General features: G+C 45.3%; 1 protein-coding gene across 1 annotated transcript in view; it reads right to left on the bottom strand.

The window, feature by feature from the left end:
- HIC2 (HIC ZBTB transcriptional repressor 2) overlaps positions 1-14053 on the bottom strand; it is a 74972-nt gene extending 60919 nt beyond the window's left edge. The window contains exon 1 of the mRNA XM_076352631.1: positions 13988-14053. The gene's annotated coding sequence lies outside the window, so the exon portion shown is untranslated. The remainder of the gene's footprint in view (positions 1-13987) is intronic.
- Positions 14054-15520: the final 1467 nt, after the last annotated feature.

The following is a 15520-nucleotide window of genomic DNA, read 5'->3' as shown; positions in this document are numbered from 1 at the left end:
TTTGGGATTTTCCAGCAGGCTTTGTGCCACATCAAGTGTCCTTCCCCTCCCAAAGGGGAGCTGACTTACGCACAGACATGGGGAAGGTGGTAGAGGAACATTCAGGATGTGGGGCCCAACAGCCACCATCATGCAGTAAGTCACATACTGGTTAAGCAAATGACTTGTTTAAGCACAAGTTCTTGAGTTCCACATTCTGTCAGTCTTGACTGTTCAGTGACTCCCCAGTGGCTGTGCCAGGCCACTGTCCTCTCACTTTCAAAGTGCAGCTCAGTTGCATTTTCACAATTATAGGCTGTGGATGCCCCTTCAATGACTGGAGAAACCCTTGGGGCTTTCATTTTGTGCTGGCAGCTCTCAGATGACTTCAGAAACAAACCCCCTGGGGCTTTTGTTCTGTGTGGCAGAGCAGAGAGGGCACAGAAGATTCTGGCTTTGTTAAAACCTGCAGAAAAATTCATGTCCTGTGTCTTCCCCTTCATGTGCTCCACATGTGCTGTCATGTCTCTGGGCCTATTATAGACACACACTATTTAAGAAATTCAGACATAGCATTTTTGCAATGGAAAAACTTGATGAGTTGGTCTCTGCTGTTCAGCACTAAGTACCAAACCCCATTTTTTCCTGTTGTAACTGAACGCCAAGAGTAACTGAGTTCAGTTATTCCACACAGGAACACTCATGTCTGGTATTATTCACATATATCTAAATTAGAGAAAGAGTGTGTATGTATGTGTGAGTGTAATAAATAATGATCAATTTAATGAGAAGGCTTTATTCCCTGTCCATAGCAGGGAATGAGACTATCTGCTGCTTCTCTCCAAGGCTCTGTGACCCAACTGCAGGAGGGATCTGATCTGCAAATTGCATCTTAGCTGTTGGGCCTGATCTTATCAATGAGCACCCTCAACCTACTGATTTCAATAGGATTTGAGAGCATTTGATATCAAACCTTCCATCAGTCACAAGTTTCCCCTAGACATAAGGGCATGCAGTTCTGGAAAGCAAGACTTTGACATAGGCTGGAGGTTTGAGGTCAAGAACAAGTGGGAATTGTACAACCAGAGGCTTCAATGTAACCACTGGTATCTAGCAAGACAAAGCAGCAACACATTCAAGTTTGTCTCTTTTGGAATATTCCTTAGAACTTTATCATATGACTCTTCTGCTCCAGAAGAATTAATCGAACATTAAAAAGTATACTAAGGGAAGCAGAAGGACATCGTCAGTAGAACAGCCAGAAGATTTTCCTGCAAGTCACAGTAGATGTTCCTCATTTATCCAGTCCCTAAAAGTATCTGCAGTGATACTTTCTTATTTACTGGGATATCGGTTTCATACCAGTCAGGAAAAAAAAGATTTGTGCCAAGTGGCCTTCAAGTATTATAATAGGAAGGATGTTTGCAGAGAGTTTTGAAGCACAAATCTTTTTAAAGAGAGCCTTCATGCACAAACAGATGCTACACCAACACTTGCATGGATGTAACCCTAGACTATTTGGTGACTCCCTGAAGTTCTGGAGTAGCTCACAGTGAAGAAACTACTGTTACATTTATGAAGGACAACCCAAAACATGGTGCAAAGTTTGTGTGGAAAGAGACAAAGAAAACAGATAGGAATAGGCACAGCCCAGAAATGAAGAGATTACAGTAATGAGGCAAATATGTAGAAATGGTTGGACAAAGCAAGTATGTGCACAACTGAGGATTCTGGAGGAAGCAAAGAATCCAACAGGTTAGACAACCAAAGCATAAATCGAAATAAGCAAGCACTATGGACTAGGAGTTGAAGCCAGCACAGGGATCTGAAGTGTCAACTTGCATTTAAAGACTATCATGGTTAAAATCTTACACCAAATTGCATAATAGACAAATGAGATTAATTGAAAGATTAGTCTATGGAAATAGACTCAGAGAGAGGATTGTAAGGATTTTTTTTTTTAAATCCTGCTCCTAAACTCTTCTATACTCAAGGAAAAAACTCCTAAATCCCACTTCCTGCCACTATAGGGCTAAAAAGTTAACACCATATTTCATAGCGGTTAACATGAAACAGGATTACTGTGCTGACTTGTTTTTAAAGAGCAAACACATTCTAAAAACTAGATTGGGAAGGAGGTAGATTTCTTTCTGCCAAATCCTCTGACAAGAAGCAGGAGAGAGAAAACGTATTTTTCTCTAAGATTTCTGGGGATGAACAGAATTAAAAAGTCTGTTGCCGTCAGTAGAATTGATGTACTCTTCCAGTTGGACTTTTTTTGTTCAGTCATTCACTGTAGAGACTGACTTCATATGAATAATCATGCTGTTCTTTCCTACTCAGATGAAGTGCTTACATTCTTTTCAATGAAAGCAAAAGAAATGCTTTGTTTATCCCTTAAACATTAAGTTTTTAAAATAAGCCAGAAAGGTCTTATGAAGAAGATACAATGACCCATCAGCAGGAATAACTTTTTAATGCCAGCCAACAAACTGCCTCCTAAGAAAAAGAAAGTTTCAGATCCCTACCCAAGCAGACATCCCAGCCAGAGCCTTCTCTGACACGTTAGTACTGCAGTCTATCTGGGACTTCACTTTGTCAAAGCCTTTTACATGGAGAGCACCTAGGCAGTGGGCATGTGACACACATCCAGAGAGACTCTTAATGTCTTGCCTGTTTTCTCTTGAGCCTCTGAACTGTGACCTCAAAGCAAATGAATCTGAGAAGAAAATACATTAATCAGGCATTCACTCAGCCAGGCTCAGGATTTTTAAACCAGGGATCTGAATCAGCTCTATCGCCTCCCACTTCTTTCCTGATACAATTAGTCAGCATCTGCCCCAGCAGCCAACCCGCTGCCTCTCAGAGGGGGGGACAAGCAGCTGCAACTCCCTTGCCCACTGCCTACTTCCTAACAGGCTGTAGAAAAGCGGAGAATAGCTTACTGAACTCTGCCTGGCGAAGGTTAGCATCCCTTCCCTACGCTCGGGAATGAGAGGAGCTGAGAACAGCTACCACTTACAGCCTCTTTGATTCCCTGCTCCAACCCAAGTGCAGGTTCAGACGTGTCCCAGCCACACCTCTCCCCACCTTGGGCCAAGGCCATGCCAGCTCCACACACCTGTCGGAGGCTTCCCCACATTTTAAGGGAATCCCCAGAAGGGGATTTGCAGGTGCTCTGCTCCCTTCAAAGAGTTCAGGCAACAAATCAGCCTGGGAAATTGGACCCACAGTATTCGATGTAGCCCTCTGACCTTTTCTGAAATGTTCTCAGCCCACCAGGCTGGCAGGACTGAACTTTATAGCTAAGTGTTTTGAAAGAAGCATGTGCTTTTAAAATCCAGTTGAATTTTTGCTAGGAAACTTTACAAAGGCATCACTAGTGTATCCACAGGAGTTTTGCAATTCTAGGTTACAGGTGATTACAGCAAATAAACAGGCATGCAAGTCAGGGTTGGAAGCGGGCTTTTACTCAAAGCCCGCCTCACCAGGCACTTGAAAAATAAATAAAACCCCCAAGCAGTTCTGTTTTACCCAACAGCTATAAGGCTCCAGCCCCAGTCCTCAGGCTGGATTGTGCAAGCTCTTACTCCAGCAGTCACACTGAGTTCAAGCAAAGTGCCTGAGTAAGCATTTGCAGAATCTGACCCCCCCCCAGTCAGTTATCTATACTGCACCTATTTGTGCCTTGCATTGCAAGCTCTTTAGCCAGGGACATGGCCTGGAAGTATATTGTCAGCTGCAATGTGCTTTATCTCCATTTATGGCATTAAATCTAATTTTTGGTGCCAAGTGCAGCATTACCCTTACAATGACATCTATTAGAGACAGTTTCCCCTGAAGACTGTGATCTGACCAACAACCAGTTTGCACTGTTCATTTTTTTATTTTATTGCAAAACCACCATATTCATACTACCTCTCCGCTTCTTTAATTTCATGCATTTTGTTAAAAAATAGTAAGACAGGCACTGAATTATGGAAATCCCACACCCTGGCATTACACTGACTTCATTCAAGATGCTGCCATCCTTTCTTCCCTGAAGATTTAAAAAACTGGGAACTGAAAACAAAATTAAAGCAACAAACTTGACTGATTAGTCTCCAGTAACGTGTAAGTTTAGTAGACGCAGACTTGCTTTCCCCGTGCCAGTGCAAGCATTCCTGATGGGCACCCAGCCCCTTCTCCCCTCCCAAGGCACAGAAGAGGGAGGGGTGGGACAGCAGCATGGCACAGCATGGAGCAGTTCTTATGGAAAAAAAATCTCCAAGTTCCCCTGAAATGCTGCGTCTTGCATGCCACAAAGGACAGCTGCTACCTTCTCACTTACAAAAACGTGACCCCAGCCAGTCAATCCACAGAGCTAACGCTGTCAGATACCCTCCCACTCACCACTTTTGATGGTCAAAGCCATTGTAATGAAGCAGCTTCCCCTCCACCTCAAAAGGGAATGTGCTTTGCTTTTGCTCCAAGAAGGTTTAGGGGGGTGCTTTGGGTTTCTTTTTTTTTTTTTTTTTTGGTGGGGGTACAACCCAAGATGTTTTAAACAAACACAGAGGTAGCATGGGTCCATGTGTAACCACAGAGGAGGCGAGCACAAATAGGCAAATATTCTGAATAATGGCAGAGTAGATGCACATGGAAACTTGCTTGGACTCACCTGGACTCCTTACCCCCTTTCTTGTCCAACCAGTTCATGGATGGGGAACATCCCAAGCCTCTGGCATATGGTATTAGATGTTCTGGGTATTAGGTAGAAAACTACTGGTAGGTCTTTTGGAACGGTACAGCTGGTGTCATATAGCCCAGGTCCCATTTCATATAAACTCTCAAAATTTGGAAGGGAGAGGGAGATTTTGTTTATTTATTACAAGTGAAAGAGATAAACTGGGGTGCTTAATTAGTCATTTTTGTCTACTGGGAGTGGAAGCTGGTTTGTTGCTATGGCTATGGTTTCTGTTCTGTTAGGGAAGAACCCTTGTGCAGCTTTCAGAAAGTCATATAAACATCTCAAAAAAGGTTATATGAAGATGCCAGAGACACAGCTGTAAATGACAGATTACCAATTATGAAAGTATGTTGAGATCCTTGGGTGGAAAGGATATCTTTGCTGGATAGGCAAATATTTTAATTCCATACTCCAATGATCACTGTTGCAGCAGGACCCTTACAATATATTTTACTTCCATGACTGTCCTCTGTTGTTAGTTACACCTCCATGCAGCTTTTAAATAACAGCATGATTTCCAGTACTACAGCACTATCAAATGTACTAGTTTTCTCTGCATTAGGTTCCACTTACAAGACACTGAATTATTAGTACAGCATTCAGCTTGCAATCCTCTTGCACCATTAACAGGGTGAAATATTAGACAATAGCGACTACTACTGTTATTTACTGTTCATTAAATGCTAATGGAAATTCAGCCCATCTTCAAAATACCATGCCCTTACACAGGTAGAGATAGAGAAGTACAGACAGATTAAATTATTTTTCCAGAATCAAACAACGAATCAGTGCCAAACAAATTCTCCTACTCAACTCTTTTTTTAGCCACCAAAATAGAGATTGTCAGAGTGAAGATAAAGGCTTATAGTCCTCTCTCCTCACTCGGGTCACTTTTTCCCTCACTCAGGAGCTAAGGAATATCACTATGGCAATTAAACCCATCACTTACAGGTAGCAACCAGAAACTGGGAGACCCAACACAACTGGGATAAGCCAGATGACTACAACTACTAAAAAGAGGTCCACACTTGGGGAAATACTCAAGACATCCCTTCTCCAGAGGCACCACCCATAATAACAGGCCAACAGTCTCAAACACCTCTGCATCTTGGATGGATATGCAGAACCGCATACATTAAACTACTTTTCTTGGAGTTCACTTAAGAATGCTGCCAGCTTGTAAACAGCAGAGTCAGTTTTGCTGCCAACACAATTTTTACCTACAGCAAACGGAAGTGCTTTTCCAAGAATTTCCAAGACTGTTGCGTCACGCAGTACACTGGCACTGCACCATGCGACCCAGGGAGGAAAGACAAAAAAATACAAGCTGCTGCTCTGCACATCCTGAAAGGGATTATTTAGAGGCATTTATTTATTCCCAGGAAGAGACTGGCAGTGCCAAACAGACCTTCCAAAAACCCGTGTTCACTGCAGGGAAATACAGTCTCATTAATGTTTTCAATGCTGTAGCAAAAAGTGAATAATTTTTATAGCTGGCATGTTTCAATCTTCATTACAATTTTGAAAGCCTTGTTTGATAAAGTACAGTGGAGACTAGGAAACGTAGCATTTCTGAAGGACTGGAGAGCAGTCTTCTCTATTCTTCCTCCCCCACCGTGGGTTTTGCGTAATACTAAAGCGTTAGTCCTTTAGCAACTTTACCATTTTGAAGCTTTATTAGAATTATGTGCACGATGACAGCATTTACAGGCCCTTGCTAAGGTCAGGGTCCCATTGTGCAAACTTTTAAATATGATGAGCATTTATAAGATAAATATACAAGACAAACCAAGGACATTGTATTCTCCATACTTTAAAGACAAAGAAAACTTAAGTTGCTTAACTTCCTTCATGACCATAGCATGGAAAATTTAAACCAGTGATAGAAACTGAACCCAGAATTCCCTAGACCACAAGCTAACCCAGAAGAATTAAATGCGTGCATACATTCAACCACTGCACCAATTCATAACAGTAAGTACTTATAACCAAGTTTTCTGGGTAAAGTTTTCAAGTCGTTAAGTTATGTTACTTTTAAAAAATGCTCAGCAAAATATCAGTCCACTGACATCTGAAGAATTCCAAGACAACTCTCACTCTTATGCCAAAATTCCTTATATTGAGCATTTTGGTACTACATTTCTGGCTATGTACACTTCATAGATGTGCACGCACATTTATATTTTTTAGTGGATTCCCTGCCATCTACAACTTTGGTAGATATTTTTCCTGCCTAGAAGGACATCCACATTTTTCTTTGAAGACTGGGCATAATCATGTCACTAATATCACATTATCAAAGAGCATTTGAACTGCCTAGAAAATGAACAAAGGGCCTTTTTCAAGGACTCGAGAAGTTTAATGCAAAAAGTTCCACATGAGGACCATTCTGAATACTTTATAAGGGTAAACAGAAACTAGGAATAACAAAGCACCTCACCCTTCCAGGGGTAGGGGAAACAACATTAAATAAAAACAGTGCAAGTTCAAGTCTCACTATACACTGGCATAATTTCAAACCTTCTTTTAAATAGGTCTTGTTTAAAAAAAAGTCAGTCTTCAGTTGCATGTGTTTGCTAGTGAAGTTTTGAGGGAAGTCAACCCCTAAACAGAGAAAGCCACTACTTTATCATTTCATCCAATCCTGGGCAGTTAACTAAGCTTTCACATCAGGAGCCTCTTGTAAAGGGACAGAGAGGATGGTTTTTTCCATTTCAGTTCAATAACTAGTTGTTTCAGACTGGAGAAAGCAATTGAGATTTGAGGAGGGGCAGAAGGGCAGGAAATCTTACTCAAATTAAAACTAGGGGTTAGAGACTAGTATCTGCTAGTTCTAAACTCTTAAAAGAGCAGCATAACTAGAAAATAATTAATTCCCTTTTGCCCAAAGAACATTTCCTTTGCTTTGCATTTAAAATGGAGCTGAATAAGAATCACAGAATAAGTCACATAGGAAGGGACCTCAGGAGGTTGTCAGAAAGTATTTTGATAAGAAAATATTTTCCAAATGTTTTTATTTAACACTTCAAAATACTTAGGTTTAGCATTCCATTGAATTTAATGCTATATAAGAAGTTGCTTGATACATTTCTCAGAAACAATAACAGTAAATTAGTTTTGTTTCTGATTTGCATGTTAAATCGTAGCTTGAATGTGTTAAACCCTGTCCTCCTGCTTAACAGAAAATAATACCAAATTTACTTTAAAGTTATTTTTAGTTGCACATCAACATGTTTTAATAGGTACAAACCAGTGAGATCCAGTCTTTCCACTGGAGAGTAACTACCACATAGACAAACAAGCAAGCTTTAAAATAACGTTTGTTGTTGGCTGATTTCAATTCTCTGTTAAAATTGGCAATGCAAATTACTCTATTCTGTTCTTTATCGGACAAGAGAAAAGATTTCCAAAATGTCAAACTGGCTGGTGGCATCTTGACAGCAGATGGAAATGCAGTAAGTGGAGTCCTACATGGCAGTGTCTTTATGTGACTCCTGGAAAACTGAATCCACACACTGAATGGTTCTTTATATAACGGGAAATGAGCACACATTTAGGAGAAGGAATCTGCTGTACACCCCTGTCATCTTAAACCAGTCCAGGAATGAATGGGACTAGCCCAGCATGAAGAGCAGAGTAAGGTTGTTTACCACGAGGCCTCTTCCCCAGTCAGTCCGTCGTGTATCTCTTTTAAAACTCATGGCAAAAGACTGATTTGAAGACAATTTTATCTTGCATAGTGTTTGGTTCAGTGGGGGAAGGGAGCGGATAGGGCAAACTGATACATTATTGAAAGCTACCCCCTCTTTCTTTACCCAAGAGACTGAAGGACAGCGAATGCCTCAGGCCAGCATACTGACATGAAATGCTTTCTACCTCCCGTCCAGAACCTGGGTGAGGGCAACATCGGAAAGTTTTTCCATCTAGTATCTAAAGCTGGAGGAACAAGAGGGAGTTGTTCCTAGTTCCTGCATAGATCTCTCAGAACATTTAGCAACAGAAGCAAGAAGTACACCCTGTTTTCAGCCCCGTTTTTATTGGGAGAGCAGCCCCTGATGACAGTTTTGAGCAGGAAACGCCCTGCACTTCTCTAAACTCTTCTTATTGCCAGCTGAAGACTAGGACCCTTCCTCTCCCAGCTTAGCTGTCAGTGCATGTGTCTTCTGACCACTTTCTGCAGGAGAGCTGAGCAGTTTTGTCTTTTCTACATTAGCAAGAAAGCCAGTGCTGAAGGAAGCCCATTGCTGACAACCATTTCCCACAACAGGTCCATTTCCAAACGCCTGCTTGAGGTTTTCAGTTTGAAAGATCACTCTTTAGCCCCTTCAAATCCGCAGTGTGCACATCAGAAAATGTGATATAGTACGTATGTAATCCTGGATAAACTAGATTCCCCACCCCTTTTCATTAAGTAAAATCAGTAACTAGAATCCCTGTTTAGGATTTGTGATTACAAGGATCACCCTCCGCCCTGCCCTGGTCAAACAATACGGGCTCTAGGAAAGCATAAGAGCCGTCATTTCAATAATGCAAAACCCTGTTCCTTCCACTCCAGAACAGCTGACTTGAAGTGCATGCTAGGCTGTGCTTATTAACAAAATGAGAAATCTGATATATAGAAAGAAAACACTATGTGAGGATTAATCCTGGATTGCAGTTTGTGGCCAGCACTGGGCCGTCATCCAAACACAGATGAAAAAGAACAAAATTTCTCCCACCTGTCACTTACAGCAGGTACAGCTACTGCAGTGTTGTAGTCTCCTCCTTACACCTATTGTAACAACCCCTTTTATATCAGCTTAAAATTCAGGATTGACCTCACTGTTTCATTTCTTCCTTGTTTTGTGGGAGCCAGCACTGGAGGGTGAATTTTCTTTCCAGGAATTGCAAACAAGAAGCATGAGTAACTTACAAGTTTGGACAGCTAGCTTGTAATACGCGTACACTTCAAGGAAAGAAACCCAGCTTAAAATTGGCATCCTGTTGGAACCTAGAGATGCTAACTGAACAAGAAAATACAACTCTCAGGAACACTTTTTTTTTTACATTGTTTCTGCTGCTTTTGAGAGAAGTAAGCACACTGTCACCGCTGATTAAAAAAGACCTAAACAAACCAATGCAGTTGCTTTGCCAATGAGCTACAGCACAGCAGAGTGAAATCTCTATTGCAATGCATTGTCCTTGCTCCTGATGCTACAGCAAGATAAAAAACAATTTAAGCAGCCCTAGTGGTTTAATCACTGGTGTTCAATCCACATCAAACCAAAGGAGAAGTCACCTTTATTTTTTAAAAGATATTCTCCTGCTTATGGTTGGGTCAACACTCTGTTGTTGCAATCCCACAGCTGAGCCCTGTTAATTTTTCTCCAAGCCCAGCAGGGTAGGCATGTCCGCTGATGCTGAAATGGTCCCCCTTCCCATTGAGCTTTGCCTGTCACAATACAGCCAACATAATGGCTATGTCACAAATGTGATTCTGCTTTCTCCCATTCCAAGACCACATTTGCTGCTGCACTGAAATGCCACTTTGTGGCAACGTTCTTCCCTGGATGTTGTCGGAAACTGCAGTTTTGTTCGTACACTTTATCAGTCAGATTTGGTTAGGGGATGGGAAACTTGGTTTTCTGTAGAGAAAACATGACAACCTCATCATACCGATACCTTCTACCTATCAAGCTGCGATACGTTCGTCAAACTGGATGAGAGGGTTAAACGCTGCAGTCACCACAAACAGGAGTTCTGATATGAAGGCAAATGCACCTCGGTTCTCGAACATTATCCTATTTCCCTACATCTGTCATCAGAGAAGCTAGCAGGAGCTCAAAGAATAGCCACGTACTATTTTCTATACAAGGTCAAAGGAATGCACAACATACAGTTTATGTTTGACAGTTCTTAATTACTATGAGCTGTAAAGATGCTAGAAAATGAGAACTCTCATAGCAAGATCTGCTGTTCACAACTTCAAATTTCATGCTGTGACCACCAATTTTGGGCTGCAGTGGCTGTTTTAGGGAGTTTCAATCCATTACATAGCCAAACTGATTAGCATTAGGTTGCGTTCTAGTTGTTTTAAACGACAAATCAAAATAAATTGAACATGTACCCTCCTGGAATAAGGCCTCTAACCTTCTCTTTCTCTCCTTCTCTCTCCCCCCACCCCTTGTCACACATTGGCTTCTGCCAAACAATTCAGCACTGACACTACAGCGTATCACGTGATACCAAGTGCTTCAAGCATCTTGCGATACTTATTACTATCTACACATCCATAAGTCATTCCGCCCAGCAACGTATGTGAATACTAACGTGAGCTATTTCTTTATGCATTAAAGATTTAGCGCTCTCCCAGATCCTTGGAAGAAGCTTTTCCTCCAAACACTGAAAAATCATCCCTCTTATGTATGTGCACCTCGTCTGCATTTCACGTAGATTAGGAAGCATGACGTAAGAAAAACCCGCTATATCCTCGGATTCTCCCATTCCTCCTGCTTACACCCCTGTGGCCATGCAAGTCAGCCGTGATTAAGCAATGGATTTCAGACGCAAAAGAACAAGGCACTTATGCGGGGTTTCCTTACCCGTGTTAGAATGGAAAGTAACAAATGTAAGAGGTTGCTTATTCTTAATGCTGATCTCCTCCAGAGCTAAAATGATATGTCAGTAGCAGGTGGCAAGTTTGAAGACCCCCCTCCCCTCCTTTTTTTTTTTTTTTAATAAATATAACAAAGGGCACACAGATTTGACCTAATGGGTCAACCATCAAAAGTTAAACTGATTTAAATAATTAGACCTAGAATGTCAGGCACCACTGCAAATAATTGCTCCTAATGCTTTTAGGATTAGATTGCTAATGAAAAGGCGCAAAAAGGAGGCCACTTGCAGTTGTGGAAATAAGTCAATTTTCTTTCCATATGTCATTTTCCCCATGTAGATTTGCTGTGAAATCCTAAGGAGTCATTTACAGCTTTCTCTCCAGAGCTGCTGTAGTATATACAATAGTTCTGAGTCGTAAAAAATAGTAATAAGTCATCTTGAAATACTAGTTGTTTATACACTGTATTTATCAAGCACAGCAAACATCTGGTCATAGTTCTGACATTTTCCAATGAAAGTGACTATTGCATATTGTTTTCCCCTTTAATTTGTGGAAAAACATGGGAGCCATTCAAATATAAACAGCATTCCGCAATAAATTTAAACCAGTGTTGGTCAAAGGACGGTTTATTAACGTAATTTTGATGCTCCTCTTAACTGGTTTCCGCTGCTCTCTCAGATTTATTCTAACAACTAAGTAACATCCAGGGTGATTTCGGTAGCCGTCTGCTAAAACACTTGGTTTCATATATAATTCATTAATTTGATGTAAAGGTATACACCCGCCCCACTCGCAGATACTGAACGCGAAGTTACCCGCCTCTCGAAGCGCCGAGGCAGCCCGAGTTTTCAAAGGCTGCGGATTTCGCAGCAGAAAGTTTCGAGTCACCAGATCCCCGTGTGTAAATACGCGTTCACCCGAGCGGCCGGGAGCAGCGCCCGGGCGGCGGCGGGGCCGGGCGCGGTGTCCGGCGGCCGCGGAGCGCCCCGGGAGGAGCGCGGCTGGCGGCCGCGATAACGGGGAGCGCGGGGGGCGCGCCGAGAGCCGCCCGCTCGCCGCTGCGCCCACTTCCACCTGGGACCAGTCCAAGCAGAAGTCAATAATTGACTTCTCCCGCCGGCTCTCGCCCCATACAAAAGGGGCCGGGAGCAGGCAGGGAGCAGGCTGGGCGCTGCGGGCACCGCGGCCGCCCTGCGCGCCCGCGGGGCTCCCCGGGCCGCGCACCGCGCAGGGGGCCGCGCACACAGCCTCCCCCCACCCCCACTCCCCCCCGCCGGCTTTGCTTTGCTTTTAAATGCAACCAGAAAAACAAAAAAGCCCGGCTCCCCCCGCCGCCGAGCTGGCACCGGCACCGGCGCGCCTGGGGATGTAGAGCCCGGCCCGGCTCCGCGGCGCCGTTCACCCGGGACCGGGCAGCCGCGGGCAGCGATCAGCCCTCCCGTCTCCCTGAATTACAGTGTTACGCGCCTCGGCAACAATATTGCCAGCCTGGACGTACAATTTAATTTTTTTTTTTTTTTAACGGGGTGGACAGATCAGCGCCCGGCTGGCGGGGCCGGGCAAGCGCGCATTTCCTCCGGGGGCACAAAGCCGGGCGGGCAGGGTCCTGCGAGCCCCCGGCCGCGGGAGGGTGCGCGATCCTGCGCTCCGTCCATTGCATCCGAGACGGTGCCGTAACAAAAGCCAGAGACCCGCAGCGACGGGCAGAGCGAGCGGAGCCGGCGGGTCCTTCCCTCCGCGATCCCGAACGGCCGAGGGGGGCGGCGGGGAAGGGGGGAGCCAGGGCAAAAGTTCACCGCGGTCCCGGCAGGGCAGGGGGTGCCCGGTGGGGCAGGGGCCGGCGCTGGGGTTGGGGGATGCCGGCCTGGCTCGTCGCCTTGCAGCCCCGCGGATGGACTGCGGGGGGGAAGGAGGCGATGCAAGTCCCGGGAGCCCCTTCCCTGCCCTCTCCTCCACAATGCGGCCGGATCCCCAGCACAAACACGCCCCCCGGCACCCCGAGGCTCCGCTCCCTCCTTTCGGGGGAAAAAAAAAAATAAAATACGGCTCATTTGCAGGGGGCGAGTGGGGATGGGGAGAAGGCTGCCGCTCCGGGGCTGCTTGCCCGCCCCGCCGGTCACCCTCACGCCGGCCGGCCCCGGCGGGCAGCAGCTGCGGCCCCCCGCCCCGATCCCACCGCCGCCGGGGAAGGGGCAGCGCGCACCCGTGCGCACACACACACACGCGCACACACACAAATGGCACGGGAGGAGGGGGAAAGTTTCCAGCCGCTTCAACCAAATAGCCAACATTTGCAATAATCCCCAGACAGGCACGGTGGCGAATGCACCGTATGTCCGCCCCGGCCCCGAAAGCAACGGGGCAGCGCGCCGGGCGAGCGAGGGGAGGGGGGCCCGGGGCATGGAGAGAGGGGGGCAAGAGGGAAAAGAAAATGATCTATATTTTTTTCAATGGAACTCCCGCTGGTGCCGGGCACGGCTGCTGCAGGGCAGGGGACAAGGGGACACCACCGCCACCCCGGCGACTCTCCCGAGTGGACCCGTGCAGATGGGCAAATGACCGGGGTTGCAAATAAAGAGCGGGGGAGCGGGGCTGGGCTGCACCGCGGAGCCCGGCAGCGCCCGGCCGCCCGAGCGGGACGCGCGGCCCCGCGCCCCCGCCCGCGCCCCGCTCCGCGTTACCTTCTTATCGCATCTGGAGCAGCAGCTTTTCTTCCCCTTCCCCTCTCCTCCTCCTCCTCCTCTCCCTCTCCTGTCCTCTCGGTTTATACCAGCCTGTTCCTCATCTCACAGCCTTCCTCCCAGCGCCATCTTGCAAGCTTGTGACGTTGGGAGCCGCTCACCCCTGACCCACATTTGAATAGAAGCCAAAATGAAAAAAAGAAGAGGAGAGAGAGGGAGAGAGGAGAGAAAGAGGGGGAAGAAGAAGAAGAAAGAGCGGAACAAGGAGAGGGAGGGAAAGCAGCAGCTAAGCAAGTGCTGTGCCAGTGTGGAACAGCATCGGCTCCCGCTCCCTTGCCAGCTAGTTTAGTAATAAGCAATTTCCTGCTTTTGCAATAAATGTTGCCGCGGCGGGGCTGGGAGAGGGACGGGAGCTGGGTAATTCCCACCGAGGGACCAGGGCTTCCCCCACCCCGAGCCGCCCCCCCTTCCCTGCCACCCGCACCCCGAAACCCAGCCCGGAGCCCGACCACTACCTCCCGGCAACCCAAATACTGCTGCTCCCTCCCAGGTTTTGAGCAATGAAAAAGGCATTTGTTAAGATTATTTCTCCCATCACTGATGAGGTCTCAAATGTGTGTTAAGGGAAATTACATAGATTATAGCTTGTACATGTATTGGAATCTGAAATGAGCTTTACACACAAATTAAGAAAACATCCTCATGTATAACGCAATTTGCATATTAGCTTTTTATTACTCCTGTCTATTTTTTAAGGACTGACAGTGCATTTTGCACCGTCCAAGACACAGATGAAGACATGGCCTTTGCTCCCATAGAATCCATAGAAATCTGAAGTTTGGGGTTGTGCATTTCTTTTTAGTTATTTACCTATTGGAAGTATATCGAGGGGAAAAGTTATTTGTGTTTTGCACCCCTGGTCCTGCAAAGACTTTCATGCGTGCTTAACTTTAAGCACATCAGTAATCACACTGAGCAAGCAGGGGCTATTCAGATGCTTACACTAAGTATGTGCACAGCCTGCAAGCTCAAGCTATTATTTTGTAAAATGTTAAGTGAACTGATATCATCTTAATTTTACTGACCATTGCCACAAAGTACAACTGTGCAGAAATCTGAATTATACCTCTGTAGCACTTTCTCCCTTCAGTAGCTAATTAATCTGTAATAACAGGAGCAATGCATATAAACATTTTTATTGTAATCGTGCACAGGAGTGCTTCCACTATCCCATGTAGGAATCACTGTATTAGCTGCAAGCATGAGATGACATTTTCTTTTCTTCTGTGCCCTCGGAGCCACCCATAACCAAAACTCTCTGTAGCCTGAGCAAGGTGATTCATTAGCGAAGCTGAGCCTACTACCATTTAACACATCTCTAAGAATTCCCTAATAGCCTCAACGCCAGCGACTCTCTCAGCCACTTCCTGTGCAGATCCCTGCAGTTCGCATGCACTTCAGCTGGATCCCAGCTGCAGCCTAAGCTCTTCTTCCCTGATAATAAAGATATTTTCTAGTTGCTCATCCAGAGTT

This window comes from Aptenodytes patagonicus, chromosome 15, assembly GCF_965638725.1.
Source record: "Aptenodytes patagonicus chromosome 15, bAptPat1.pri.cur, whole genome shotgun sequence".
Classification (NCBI taxonomy): Eukaryota; Metazoa; Chordata; class Aves; order Sphenisciformes; family Spheniscidae; genus Aptenodytes; species Aptenodytes patagonicus.
Note: the sequence above shows the minus strand (reverse complement) of the source record. Positions and strands in the feature narration are given on the sequence as shown.